The sequence below is a fragment of the Lissotriton helveticus genome, chromosome 3_1 (assembly GCF_964261635.1).
Source record: "Lissotriton helveticus chromosome 3_1, aLisHel1.1, whole genome shotgun sequence".
Taxonomy (NCBI): Eukaryota; Metazoa; Chordata; class Amphibia; order Caudata; family Salamandridae; genus Lissotriton; species Lissotriton helveticus.
The window spans coordinates 1,094,485,040-1,094,500,662 of NC_136061.1; the positions used below are offsets into that span (position 1 = coordinate 1,094,485,040).

Consider the following 15,623-nt stretch of genomic DNA (forward strand, 5'->3'; position numbering starts at 1 on the left):
CCAACAATCATGGCACAAGTTCTTAAGTTACGGTAACATGTTGGATTTCCATGGGAGGATGGTCAGTGATGAACAATTTTTATTAAGTTTTGTGCTCCACTTGATAGATAGAGGTTTTTCTCCCACTACTTTGCTGGCAAATTGGCAGGAATTTCTTTGTATGGGCAGTTAAGGTTGGGGAGGGATCCGGTGGGAGGTGTTTTTAGTTAAAAAGTTTCTTAAGGTAGGGAACAAGCTGGTAACATGCTGTTGCGTCAGCCAGTGACATTTAACTTATTACAGAGGATGTTGCTGCAGTTGTCTTCTTCCTGTTATGCTGAATTTGAGTGTTGCAAATTTAGGTTATTTTTTGTGGTTGTTCTTTGGGGGCCTTTTTAGAGCATCTGAGTACTTGGGCAACGTAACAGGGAAGGCATACGTAATGACGTAGTGCTTATTGAACAACTTAGGTTGAGAATTTGGTTACGGGCTTCCAAGGCGGATCAATTGGGCAGGGGAAAATGTTTTTTTCTTGAACAGGAGTGGGGTGGGGGGTTGTAGTCCTGTAGGGGAATGGGAGGTTTTCCAAGCTTCTAGTTTTTTCACTTCGGAACCCATTTTTTGTCACGCACAGGGACGTCCGATTCCTATTGCCCAGCTGTTAGCAGTAATGAGGAAGGTGTTCTCTGTTTTAGGTGAGAATCCTTTGCGTTTTGGTACACACTCCTTCCTTATTGGGGCAGAAACAGAGGCTGCGAGGTTGGGATTAGTCCTGGTCAGACACATGGAGGATTGGGAGATGGAAGTCCAAATGTTGGGAAAAATATGTTAGGAAGTAATTTTCAGTGCACCATTCGTACTCTTGTTAATGTTTATTTTTCATCTAGGTCATGTTCAGGGGCTTGTAAGTTTGGAAAAGACAACCTGAATAGTAGGACACTCCTTCGTAAAATGGGCTGCTGTGTACACGGAGTAACAGATTTGCGGGACATCGCTTGGACTGACAAGTGTTAGTCATGAGGTGGTATGGAAAGGAAAAGGGGGAATGCGTTGGGGGCGGTTTGTTTCCCACGTTGTCCCAGATGTGTTCTACGGTGGGCCCTCCTGATTTAATTGTCCTTCACGTAGGCGAAAATGCCCTGGTGGACTTATCTGGATTGACCCAAGATATAACCATTAATCCCATGTTCCCACAAAAGACTCATGGCTCTATTAAGTTTGCCTCTCACCCTTTCCAGGGCTGCGTGGCATCTTGCTCCCCTGCAATGCAGTTGTGTTATGAATTCCGTCCAAATCACCATGGTTCCCTCCCAGTTCCTTTTGATAACTTCCAGATCCAGTTTCATTAGTAGTGTTGCTATAATTGACTTAGGATGCAAAGAGTGCTGGCTAAGCGGCTCTCACACGGCATAAACCAGAGACTGCGTTTAAAGGTGTGCACACAAATACTCGGGTGATATTCTCCATTGCCTGGTACGTATAAATCATCATTTCATGCTCTTTGTAAACCTTCCTGTATTTGTAGTTATTGATTCACCTTTATTTTTACCCCATGCAATACGAGTTGCTGTGCGTACCTGATGTTACTTCTGACGCAGTTTCGATGCGATTCCGAGGTTCTTAGCGGTGCGGCATGCCTTATAGTTCTGTAGTTACAATTACTGTGGACATTTAGGCGCTTTACTGTTTTGGTTGGAACCGCACTGTCTAATCAGCTGACTGAAAACGTGTACTAATAAGCAATACACGTATCGAATTTTATTCAGGAAGTTTTGGTTACCTCGTAATATTTGGTATTATTCATGTAATGAATTACTTAAAAATCTCTCTTTAAAAAAAACTAAAGACGTGATATTATTTAAAACCTTTGGGTTTCATGAGCTGTGTTTATCTATTCTCGGCTGCATCAGTATTTTAACGCAGTGCATCTGACCTCACATGATGGCGCAGATACATTAACAACATCATCCCTGACATAACGGGAAACCATGCGCATGTCGTCAGCAATTGTGTCCTCGGACATCAATGACGTAGCAATGCTCTGTACCTTATATGAGCATTGTAGACTACTACAGCTTCCATTACAAGTAAGGTATAGCCTACCAGACGTTAAGGGGGCCTGCCAATGAATGATGTGACAGTAGAACTAAAAACGCAGCTGAAGTCATCAAAGGGCCATTCAAAAATGTCTATTTACGGGGCGCTAGGTGGCGCTTGACCAAGATGGCTCCGCTACTGTGAGGCTCCAGCCCTTCTGAGCCTATCCTATCCTGCATACCATCCTCAAGTGCACCAATATGCCCGAAAACATCACCTCTTGATTCGTGAGGTGGGGAGGATTCCGTTGATACCACATATGCCGCTGTACCTTATCTGAGTGGTGCACCCGGACGGCCTGTTCAGCACGGCACACTAAGTCTGTCCCCTCCGGAGCTCCGGACCCAACGGCTACTGGAGGCCGCGGCTTCAAACCGCGAGGAGCTACTGGCCTGAACTTGCGAGTACTTCGTAGCTCCCATCCCGCTGCCAACTGCTGACGATCGGACTGCACAGCATCGAGGTGAGACGCCTGTCCGCCTTGGTCCCACTTCCGCTGCCCAGAGGTCCGCGCGGGAGCGCGCCCTGCCGTGCCCCGCCGCGATCAACCTTTCACGGCCGGCGGCGCTAATCCAGCGCGGGGCTTGGGCCTTCTCCCCCGCAATCTCGAAGAGCCACTTATTTAAACCTCCGCTCCCCCACGCAAGCGGGGCCTGAGGAGAGACGGCCTCTACCTCGCTGGAAGGAGGGGCGCTGGGTCACCAACAGCGGGGAAAAAGGGGGTAAAAGCGGCGAATGGGTCGGACATCGCCCCCCCCCCCCACGTTAACGAACACTGCAAGCGGTACCATTTTGATCTCGGCGGCCCCACGCAGGTACAGGGGACCGTGCCTGCGCCATCAAAGGCCGCTAGCCCAGTTTGGCCAGAAGTAGGCACCTACTGCACAACTACTACTGCAGCGACCTGGGAGGGCAAAACACCGGCTACAGAGGTCCTGTCCTAGAGGATACGCTTCCCCCCCCCCGATGTGCTGGGTGCTTCGGAGGAGTTCAAGTTCAATACCACGAGGGCCCTGGGGCGCGCTCCTGCACGACGCCATTTTACCTTGCGGTCTGGTACCACTCATCCCCTTCCTAGCTGGGACATCATCACGGCTAGGTGCTGCTTCCTGAGCGCATCGCCTCACCGGCACTGCCTAGACCTCCACGAGATAGACCTCCATAGCGCCCACATCCTGGCGCTACTTCGCACCTGCCTTGGATCCTTACGTTCAACTCCTCGGCACCATACGCCGCTGCTTCACTCACGACACAGGTCAGTCCCAATCACTTAAGGCGCCTGTTCCTCCCAACTGTACCCCGTACACCTTCCGAGGGGACCCACCCTTCCTTCACTACCTCTGCTGGACAATATACGAGCCTCCCACAAAACGGCAGTGACCGCACGAACTCTTGGGACTCCTGCGACCCGTACAACAGTTCTTACACTGCGACAGGTGCGATGGGGCGCAACGACGTGAGACAATCCAAACTGCCCTACGAAACTAGGAAAACTTCAGAGTCCCAGCCGAGTGATCCGGCTGCCAGCGGTGCGGCTGCCCCACCAGATGACGACTGGAAAGCACTGCTGCTAGGGATGAAACAAAGCCTGACCTCCATTGACTCCAAGATTGATGCACTAAACTCCAGAATGGACACTGTAGTGGCTAAAATGGATCAGCATGACACCCGCTTGAAAGAAGCGGAGAGCAGAATATCAGACCTGGAAGACACTGCCTCCACCAATAACCGCCGGATATCTCTGATGGACAGACTGCTCAAAATCATTGCTGACAAGAACGAGGACCTTGAAGCCAGGTCCCGAAGGAACAACGTTCGCATTTTGGGCCTTGCAGAGACAACCAACACTGGCCGCATGGAGGACTTCCTTGAGCGCCTACTGGTGGACCTATTTGGCAGAGACTCTTTCTCTGCACACCTTACCATAGAAAGGGCGCACCGCTCCCTGGCGGCCCGTCCCCCTCCAGGTGCTGCGCCCAGGCCTATCATTGCTCGTTTCCTGAACTACCGAGATCGAGACACTGTTATACGACTGGCACGAGAGAAGCAACACGTCCCATACGAGAACACTACCCTGTCGTTTTACCCGGACTTTACAACCACGGTGCAGGAAGCGCGTCGTAAATTCATAGGAGTCAAGAAAAAGCTGCAGTCTCTCTCCATACCTTATGCTATGCTATATCCGGCCAAACTTAAAATCACTCACCGCGGAAGACAACATTTCTTCACATCTCCGCAACAAGATGAGGACTACCTGAAAAGTCACAAACGAGAAGCCACCGGACCTTCGGAACGCGCCAGTGGCTCCAGATCGCCCTCACCGCTGTCGCAGCAGGACTAACGTACGATGAGATACTGGATCCCGGAAGAAGACCTCACCCCACGCACCGTGATGAGAGACTCAGATCTGAGTGGTGATGTATAAACTATGTAGACATTTTATCTATGCACTCATTATATTGCTCAGACTTTCATCTCCGTCCCACACCTGTGTACCTGGCTCCTAGCTATAGTACCAGTGGGTGAAAGTAAGGAGATGAATGGGCAGGTCACTTGCCCCTAGCGACTCTACCACTAACACAGGGCGAACCCCTGATTTTCTCTCTTTCTATCTGTTCTAAAAACTCACAGTTTTTAAGATGAGTTTACGTTTTTTGGGAGGGATAGTCATGCCCGGCGAGTTGGGGAAGCCGGAGTGGGAGGGGGGTTGGTTTCTTGTAAGACACACAGTACATAATAGCAAAGCGATGTCCGACCCAAAGAAAAGTTATAGTACCGATTCACTAGACCTCTCACTACTTACCATTACACGCAGCGTATATTCACCATTAATGCCGCACTGCTCACTCAATCATGGGTTCTTCGGGTGAAGCTGGAACACCACAGCCTCTTAAAATAGTCTCCTGGAACGTACGAGGCTTAAACGACCCCAGAAAACGCAGACAAGTATTAGGTTACCTGGACAGACATGGGATCCACATTGCACTCCTTCAAGAGACGCACCTGACTCCTGGGGGGACCCCGCAGTTTGCATCCAGATGGGCCATCAGCCGCACCTTCTCCTCCTACTCCAGCTACTCCAGAGGGGTCACTATCCTCATTAAAAGAGGGGTAGCGTTTACGCCCAGTGGGGTTGATAAAGATGCAGAGGGGAGGTTCTGTTTAATGTGGGGACGGCTACACACTCACGATGTCCTATTTGCCAATTACTATGGGCCGAATACAGACAATCCTGCTGACCTAGTTGTACTGTGGGGCAAAATCCAAACACTGGGCATCACACACGTCATCTGGGGCGGGGACTTCAACACAGCGCTGCGCCCCCTGATGGACAGGTCTAGGTCGTTACCCACCCACTTTAACTCCTCACAAAGGACGCTGTGCAGCATAACGGATGACAATGCCCTGATTGATGCTTGGCGACACGTCCACCCCACCCTCAGAGAAGGCACTCATTACTCCTCCGTACATTCCACTTGGGCTCGGCTCGATTACATTTTCAATCGACGGGGCTGGCTCCCTGGCTGCGACATGTGGCACACTTGGCCCGCACATTCTCGGACCACTCTCCGGTCCTCCTGGAAATTCAGGTCCCCGTGGCATGTTCACCCTTCTCGAGTTGGCGGCTCAACCCGGCACACCTCAAGGATACCGCTTTCAAGGCGGACATGGAGCAAGACATTAAAGATTTTTTTGAACGCAACATGTCCTCGGTCGATAGCGTCACCACAGTCTGGGAGGCCTTTAAGGTCACGGTCCGAGGTTGGTGCATAGCTAAAGGAGGCGGTATCCTCAGATCCCTACGCACAGATCTATATAACTTAGAAAAAGACTTGAGAGACCTTGAACGCTCTGCCGCTCAGAACCCCAATGACAACACAACACAGGCCCGCATTCGAGACAAACTCACTGAATACACTCAAGTGGCAGATAGGGAATGTAAATTCCTGGGTCCCCCACACATGGCTCATATTTATGGGGAGGAGGACAGACCAGGTAGGGCCCTAGCGAATTCGATTAAACCCCCGCGATTCCACAATTACGTCACGGAATTACATGACCCTGACGGTAACGTACATAGAAATCTACCAGACATACTCCACACATTTCAGGAACACTATCGGGAGTTATACTCCTCTCATAGAAAGGAACCCCTGGATCTTCCAGTGTACTTCGAAGATGTTGCCCTAGCCTGGCTAGGCAACACTCAACAGAAATTTCTGCATTTAGAATTGGAGCTGGATGAGATAACTGATGCCATAATGGGCATGCGATCTGGCAAAGCCCCTGGGTCCGATGGCCTCCCTATTGACTTTTACAAACTTTTTGCTCCTATTTTGGCCTTGGTCTTGAAAAAGGTATATTATGCGGCGCTTGAGGAAGGTTGCCTCCCCTGCACCAAGCGCGAAGCGCTTATTACCTCCCTACTCAAGCCTGGTAAACCCCCTATGCACTGCGACTCCTACCGGCTCCTATCCCTTTTAAATTGCTACACCAAGATTCTAGCTAAAGTACTAGCCACCCGCCTCAATCTTATCATGGAGCGATTAGTCTTACCAGATCAAGCGGGTTTTGTCCCGCACAGGGCGACTTCACACAACCTCCATACCCTTCAGGCAGTAATGCAAGATATTAACCCGAAATGTAAGGCCACGGCGGTATTCTTGGATGCCACGAAGGCCTTCGATTCCCTTGAATGGAACTATTTGCTGGGTACTCTTCGACATATGGGGATGCCCTTTAGCTTTCTAGACTGGATAAAGCTACTGTACCATCAACCAACGGCTACCGTCTTGCTAAATGGTGCCAGGGCTACCCCCTTCACTGTCCAAAGAGGCACTCGCCAAGGCTGCCCATTATCCCCTATTCTTTTTGCACTCGCGATTGAGCCCCTAGCTGCCAAACTCCGCCAACTTCACAACCACCGTGCCCTCATCTACCCATCCCGACAACTGCTTGTGTCGCTCTATGCGGACGACATTACGCTATACATTGAGAACCCCCAGGATAATTTAAACCCTGTGCTCCGGGAGATTACCAAATTTGGAGGACTGGCGGGCGTGCAAATCAACTGGGACAAATCTGCCATCTTCCCACTGACCAACATTACCCTCCCTCACCAACTCGAGTACCCTCTTGAGTGGAAACAAGATGACGTGAAATACCTAGGTATTCACATCTCCAGGCAGAAGGATATCATGATGCGCGCAAACTATGGCACCGCCCTAGACAAAATAACTGATAGTATCACCAAATGGATCCACCTTCCGCTATCAATGGCTGGTAGAATAGCTCTGGCTAAAATGATTAATCTTGCCCAAACTCATATCTTTTTATCAACATTCCATATAATCCAGGCAGATTTTTTTTTTAGCTCCATGAGATCCCAACTCACGAGGCTCATATGGGGCGGGAAACAGGCGCGCCTCAGTCTCGATACGCTCATGCTCCCCTTCCACCTAGGAGGCTTCGAAGTCCCCAACTTTGAAAGGTATTATGACTGCGCGCAGGCGCACTTTGCTGTATATTGGTATCATCCTCCACCATACATGGTGCACCTAGCTGTTGAGGATGGCCACATGGCCCCCGCTTCTCGGACTGGATACATTCATCTACCGGTGAAGCCCAGAGAACGAGACCCAACCACTGTGGATTGCACTGTGGCTGCGTGGGGTAGAGTTGCACATACCCTTGACTGCTCACTTTTATACTCGCCCAGTCTGCCACTGGATAATGATCCCAGGCTTCAGGTCACATGCGAGGCAATAGGTCGCAAACTGCTCAAGGAACTGGGCTACTCCAAGTGGGGCGACCTTTATGTAGGCGGGACCTTCCGGACTAAGGAACAGTTTTTCAAAGGGGAACCAGCCTCAGTTATGGGGGCCTTCCTATTTACCAGGCTACGTCAGAATTTGCGTGCTCTCACTCCCTCTTTCCCCACAGAGCCCGACACGTTTGGGCCACTGCACGCTATTGTGCACTCTGATACGCCACGCCATGTCATCTCACAGCTTTATAAACAAGTACAGGATGAGCCACGACTCACCTCATTGAGGGCCAGACGGGACTGGGACGAGGACCTGATGGAGCCATTAACAGATGAACAGTGGGAACTCAGCTGCACGCAAACAAAAGCGATCACTAGCAATAATAGATTGAGGCTCATTCACTACAGATTCTTACACCGTACATATCACACCCCGGCTAGGCTACACAGATTCCACCTACGTGACTCGAACTGCTGCCTCCGATGCGGTTCTGATGGGGCAGATTTCCTGCACCTGGCCTGGACCTGCCCCATGGTTGCTACTTACTGGACGCAGGTCTTTGAGGGGCTCTCCACTATGCTGAACATCACGGTAACCCCATGTCCTTTAAAAGCGCTGCTGGGACTGACACAAGACGTGGTTACTCCACATAAAAAATTCCTGGCACTAGGACTCTTATTGGCCAAGCGCTTAGTGGCGTGTAGATGGTGGAGGGGCAAAGCCCCAAAATTTAAGTGCTGGCTTGGTTCCATGTCCACTTGGCAAGAACATTTACACGATTACGCTGACTTGTTGCCCTTGAAGTCCAGACCCAACGACATATGGGGCCCCCTCACTTCCTATCTTTTACAACAGCAGGAGGACACTAGAAGCGGAGGGGTGGAGCCGACCACTGGGGACATAGGAACTCCGCTCGCGCCAAATTCATGATCATAACACTGGTAATGTACACGCCCGCAACCTCATGCTGGCACAATTGCAGGGGATTATGTTCCTATGCTACAAACTGATATGTCTGTATAACTTTGCAAACTCAAGTGCTACTGCTAGCTGGGGTCAAGTTGTGCCTTGTTAATATATCGGTGAACTGTGCATATGCAAACATCTAATCTTGGTCTGAATGTATTAATTGAACCTTCACATGGTTGTACTGCTTGTCTAGGACGTGCTTTTTTCCTAATTATGTGATGTACTGATAGGGGGAGGGAATGTGCTTTCTGTTTAGTTTCATGAGTACAGCATTTGGCATGGGAAGATGCTCACACTCTGTAACCTACCTGGCATTTCATTGCCCGATTGCACTTCATTGATGTACCGTGCTAAATTTTTCCTAATAAAGGTTTTTGAAACTTAAAAAAAAAAAATGTCTATTTACGATTGTTACATATGGACAGGGGCGAGGACTGTTCTTTTTACTGAACTGCCACTTTTAGTCTCTTCTGATAATTTATAAGGCGCAGAAATACTACTGCAGTGGCGCTCTACATTCAACAACATCTTCAGACTAAAATAACGTATGTCTGTAGCACCGCCGTCAACGTCTCGATTGTCCCGCAGAAATATAGAAAGAACGCTTCAAGTTCCTCTCTAAACACAGCTGTGTTAAACAACAACATGAAAAGTAGTTGCAAGGCTGCATTACAGCTTTTTTTGCATTTCACTTTGGACAGGTAAATGCACCTTTTCAAGTTATAATTTCATCAGTATCTGCAAGTCCCAGCAGAAGTGGTGTTGACAATACATGCTACATCAGTTTAAGAAAGTCAGTATATTTAAATACATTAAATGCAGGTGTGAGACTGCTATCGTTGTCACTTTGTAGAGGTCCAGCTGAAAAGCTATTGATAGTAAAGGCGGCTATAGTATGATCTACATGGTCCAGGTGGAGGGATTCCTCACAGATTTTTTGGGACTATCCACATAAAATAACGAATTAATCTAAATTGACCTACTTCACGTGTGTGGCATGTAGAAGCCTACCTAGGGTCTACACCCCCCCCCGCTTTTCATACACAAAGCATACATTTGATGCAGTGGTACGGCAAACTGAAATTGTAATGTTCACATGAAACACTGAAACAAGTATTTACGTGAGTTTGAGCTACTGACATTGCAAATAACAATGCCTTTAATTTTTGTTTTCGTTTTAAAAACATAAATAAAAGGCACTGTCATTTACAATGCCAATAGCTTAAACTCACGTAAATGCGAGACCTATTGCATGGCAAATTCTTGTTACAAAATGGCATCTGTCCCACCCCAGATAATGTTGCAATGTCAACATCTGTTACTGTGTCCCTGAATGTGTCTCCTTTATGTTCCTATCACCGCAGTTAGTGCTCCATTAAGAATTTTTACCAAAATTGGTGCTCCATTCCAGTGATCAAAAGAATGTCAAATAGTACTTGATCCGATTTGAAACAACATTTTGGAATGTAGAGGACCTGGCATACTTCAACACTCATCTCTGCACAAAGATTATAGTCGATATGAGACCTAAGTCTAGGAACAGTACTTGCGCAGATAGACACTGAACTTGAAGATCCGCATTGCAGTGCATGTCAACCACAACCTCACTGGTCTAGAACAAATCAACTCCCAGTAGAGAATGAACGTCTAGCTACCATATGGGCCTAGTAGCACTTCCTTCTGCTTGTTTACGGTAAGCGGTTTACCATCATCAATGATTATCGAGCATTAATTTCCATTTAATGGCAATCCGGAAATTTTGATACGTGGGATCTTCATCTACAATATTAGAAGTTTAAGATTGTTCACTGTCTGGGAAAGGACAGGAACCCGGCAGATTTTAATTCCAGGTATCCACTAATCTTTTGTGATGCTACACCATCTCTCGCCAAAAATACCTGCAATATTTCAATATACTATCATGCCCAAGTCTTCTAGAAACACAGGGGCGGGACCTGGAACATACACACACAGGTTGTACAAAGACAGCTGACTTGCAAAACTCAAGGGGTTTACATACGTCCACAATGAACTGGCAACTCACAAACTGGGCTGCTACTAAATGGCACTTGTTTAGTGATACCCTGATCTCTTCAGCAGTATGTGGTCAACTCGGCTGATGAAGGCCGTTGAGGCAAAACTGCCACTAAACCACGCCTACAAAAAAAAAAGTCTGGTTCCTATAAGTCCGTTCTCTTGAGAAAAAGACAATGGGAGAATGCCATGCTTGCAAGGCCATAGGAAAAAGATCTAGCTTCAAAGGGAAACATCCTTTACAACGCAACTTTTTCCACGCAGTGCCTTTACGACGCAACTTTTACAACGCAAACCATTACAACGCATTGCGCTGGGGGGCGCTCTAGGATAGGGAATAGGTTTAATTTACTATCCAACACTTTCCCAACTATCCACGGGGACTGGAGTTGGATTAGTAAATTAAACTATTCACTATCCAGCGCCCCAAAGCACTATGCGTTGTAAAGGCATGCGTTGTAAAAACCGCGTTGTAAAGGCATGCGTGGTAAAAGCATGCGTTGTAATGTCATACATCCAGCTTCAAAGCGTCATTTATTTTAATGAGCTATTTTTTCAGATTGTTGATTGACATCTGGTTACGGCTGGGAGCTCGGTTTACTGTTAAGGATAGCACTGCGGTCTGAGGCCTGGCTGGGCTGTAAGCCTCGTGCACTCTGAGTGCTAGCTGAGACCCAGTAGAATTGGTTAGATCTGTCTATTCCATGGAAGGGCACTGCTGTCTGAGTCCTGGCTGAGGATATAAGCCCAGTTAACTCAGTGGGATAGTTCTGCTGACTGAGTCCCACTGGAGCTGGCTAGATATGTTTCCTGAGGGACAACAGCTCTCGGAGATCTGGATGATATTGTAAAGCAGGTGTTTACTTCATGATAGCTTTGCTGACTGAGACTGGTCCAGAGCTGTAAGCTCAGTGTAATGCGAGAAATAGCTCTGCTGGCAGAAGGGCTCTGTCTTTATCGGGGGATAGCGCTACTCTCTTGAGTTCTGGCTGGGAATATACGCCCTGTCTATTCCGAGGGATATATCTACTGCAGGAGTCGGACTGCTGCAGTAAACCATTTGTCCACTGGGCACAGCTGTGCAGGATGAAACTCTCTGTGGTTGATTAGAGATATGCGTATCAAGAAGGAAGTTTTTTGTTTTCTCAGCCTGTAAGAAATTGGCATATAGTTCTGCTGAAATCTGAGTCTCTACTATCTGAGTAAACTATGAGAGAGCTCTCCTGTCTGAGACATGGCTACAAGATATGTAGCCTTAGGATAGCTTTGATGTCTGAAAGCCTACCTTTCACGAGCGGACCCACGGACTGTTCCTGAAGTGGATTGCGCTCTGCTGAGCTGTACATCTCTGGACGACCTCGATCTCAGGTCTCAATAGATAAGGGTTTTGCCTTGATCCGTCTATTTCCCGGATTCCTCATTTTCTTTTTGGTTTCTCCATCACCCAAAATGGCTGGGACCATAAACTGGAGTAATAAAAATGCCTCCACTACCCCCAGATGACCACGAGGCTGCAAAATAACGGGGTCAGGGGCCACCAAAAACAGAGATAAGACTATCTCCTCCCCGCCAAACAACCCTGAAGCTGGACTAACTCGACCTGCCCCAGAGTAGAAAAGGAAGCCAGACTCTCCAATCCTTCATCACAACAGACAGAGGACTACTTTTCTCTCTCATGCTCTCCTATTTGGTGGCCATCTTGACTAGTCGTCCTCAGTGGCGGCCATCTTAGACTAGTCATCCTCAGCACAGATCACAGTGTTGGTTAGTCCCAATTTTATTTTATTTTTACTTTATTTTATTTCTATGTTACTGTATTTTATCTCATTTTGTCTGTTCACATAACCCTGTATCCACACCTACCCTCACTCAAACTCTCCTTTTCAATTTTATTCTAGTCTCATCTTACGTCATTCATATTTCATTTTCTCCTACTCATTTAACCCCACAACTACACCTACCTCACACACCCCCCCTCATCGACCCACCCCACCTCCCCTAACATGGAACTTACGGGCAAGCACACATACAAAATTAACTACCCTCCCGAGCTCACCAAAAAAAACGCCAAACGCTTCAAACACAACGTACTGAAGGCCCACCCTGAAACACCTTTCGTGGACTCCTACTTCTCACTGATCAATGGAGCCACAGGCACCGATATCATCTTCTACACCACTCGTAGAGCACAATGGAGGAAAACGCTCCTCTCCCTCCTCACTATCTCCACCACCAGGAAATCCGCTCATGGCCTAACACTCTCTTGCACACCATCCCTACACTTCCCAGGCAGAGCTACCATCACTATTTACAACAATGGGATCATCCTATTCCAATCCACCGATAAGAACCTTGACCTACTCGACATCCTGTTCCCCACCTTCAAAGAACATATCTCTAACAGGCAGACCTCCAATCCAAGCACCTTGGACTACACAACACCTCCTACCTCGAATCGCCTATCTGACCCGCCTAACAGTGCTCAGCATCAATGCATCCCCACCCCCACCCCCAGCCTCCCATTGTAGCTACCTCACACCCCACAATTACAGACGTAGATCACTCCCCCTCTCACGTCCCCCACACCCCTATCCGCCCTACCCCCGACCCCGCACCTCCCACTTTCCCCGCAGTATTCCCCACCCCCCTTAACTCATCTCCCTCTCCTCGCAACATGACCTTCTCCCACCCTACCCCCCCCACTGTTAGCCCCTACTACACCACTATCCCAACCTGTCTCTCAGAACACAACACCCACCCTACCATAACTTCTCCCCCTCTCTCTCCCCCAATTCTCAGCCCCCACCACCCTACCTGCACCCTAACTTTCCCTAGCCTAGACTCATCCCCCAACTCGCCCTCGCCACCTCCGACCAACACCCCCTCTTTTACCGCTATCCCCCCCCTTACTCCTCTCACTCCCATCACCCAATCACTCGCTCACCGGATGAATACCACCCTACTTACCAATACCGCAAAGCCCTGCACAAACACTAGCGCACCCCTCCCCCCACACTCCAACCCCAGTTACAATCATCCATCTTCGGCTCTCATCCCCAACACCACCTCCAATCCTACACTGGACATGATTATGTCCACCCTCCTCCAAGTCAAAGAAGAACTTCGCACCATCAAAGAACACCTCCTCATACGCCCCCCTATAAACACCACCTCCTCGTCCAACAAGTCCCACAGCGTCCACACTGCCCCTCTCACTCAACCCTCCACACATTGGCCTGTTATCCCGGCACGCAACCACACCAACCGCCCCCGCCGCACCCTCAATCCTCTTTCGGTCCACGACACTCACACCCTCCTCCGCTCTTATGGCCCATTTCCCGTTAACCACACTGCCACCACCCACCTCTCCATACCCACGATTCTCTCAAAACCCCTTAGGCCCCCCACTCAAAGCAACAGAAGCTCCGTCCCAGATAACCTTAGAAAAGTCCCCCTCTCTCTAGAACCCTCTACCACACTTTTCACCCCCAGACTCAAATGTATCCTACTCAACTGTAGATCAGCCCCTAGACACTCCTCCGACATCGCAGATCTCATCATAACAATGGACCTTGACCTAGCCATTCTAACGGAAACCTGGCTATCTGAATCTTCCACACCCATAATGGACATTCTTGTCCCCCCCAACTACCACATCATTAGACTCGACAGGACCGGCAAGACGGGCGGGGGAATCGCATGCATTTTCAGGAGCAACCTCTCCGTTGCTCAAGGCACCTCCCCTTCCCTCACCTCCTGTGAACTCATCTGCCTTGACGTTAACAGTGAGGGCAAACCTGTCTGCTCTCTACATGTCTTTTACCACCCGCCCGGTGACAGCCTCACCTTCACCCAACACCTCATGGACACGATCTCAGCCAATTCCGGGCGACAGAACACACAAATCTACCTGGGTGACTTCAATCTCCACTGGAACGACGAGAAAGACGCAGTGGTGAATAGTCTTAAAACTTTTCTTAATGCGCTTGACCTCACCCAAATCTGCAACAGCCCGACACATGACAAAGGCTCTATCCTTGACCTTATCATCGCCAAAGAGGACTCTACCCAACTGGGGTCAATCCAACCCTGCGATTGGTCAGACCACCACATTATCACATTCTACATCAACGAAAAAGTCAAACTTAACCCGGCTCAACCTATCAAATCGAAGATCTGGAAAAGGGACCTCAAGAAACTCATCCCCAACTCCCTGCCTTCTCACAGCTGCAGTCTTCTCCTTCCCCCCACCGGCGCATCAGTTGTCCAATCTCTGACCGACCTCTACCTCAACTCTATGACCTCAATAATCGACGAAGTCGCCCCCCTGCAGCTGAAGAGAGTCTCCACCAAGAACTCAAACCCATGGTATGATGGCAGACTCAATGAAGACAGGCGTGCCATGCGAATGGCTGAGCGCACCTGGAGATCCGATCCATCAGCACTGCACCTTAAAACTCTTAAGATGAAGAGAAATGCTTATTTTAGGAAAATCAAGCGCTCAAAATCAGCCTTCTTCAGCCTCCAACTTGACCAGGCAAAAAACAGACCGAGAAAATTGTTTGAACTAGTCAAAACTCAAACCAAGGAACAACCACTACAATCAAACATCACCTCAAGCGATTTACCAACCTGTGAAGAATTCTCTTCTTTCTTTAAGACAAAGACCGATACTATAAGAAGCGATCTCCTCAATGATGTTTGCCGTTACTCCAACCCCATCGGCATAACTCCCACTCAACCTAAAAACAAAGCGTCATGGTCAACCTTCGACAC

At 48.7% G+C, this 15,623-nt stretch overlaps 1 protein-coding gene across 1 annotated transcript in view; it reads right to left on the reverse strand.

Moving 5' to 3' along the window:
- The window catches only part of TANK (TRAF family member associated NFKB activator), a 386,559-nt gene that overhangs the window by 357,980 nt on the left and 12,956 nt on the right, over positions 1-15,623 (reverse strand). The window lies entirely within an intron of this gene.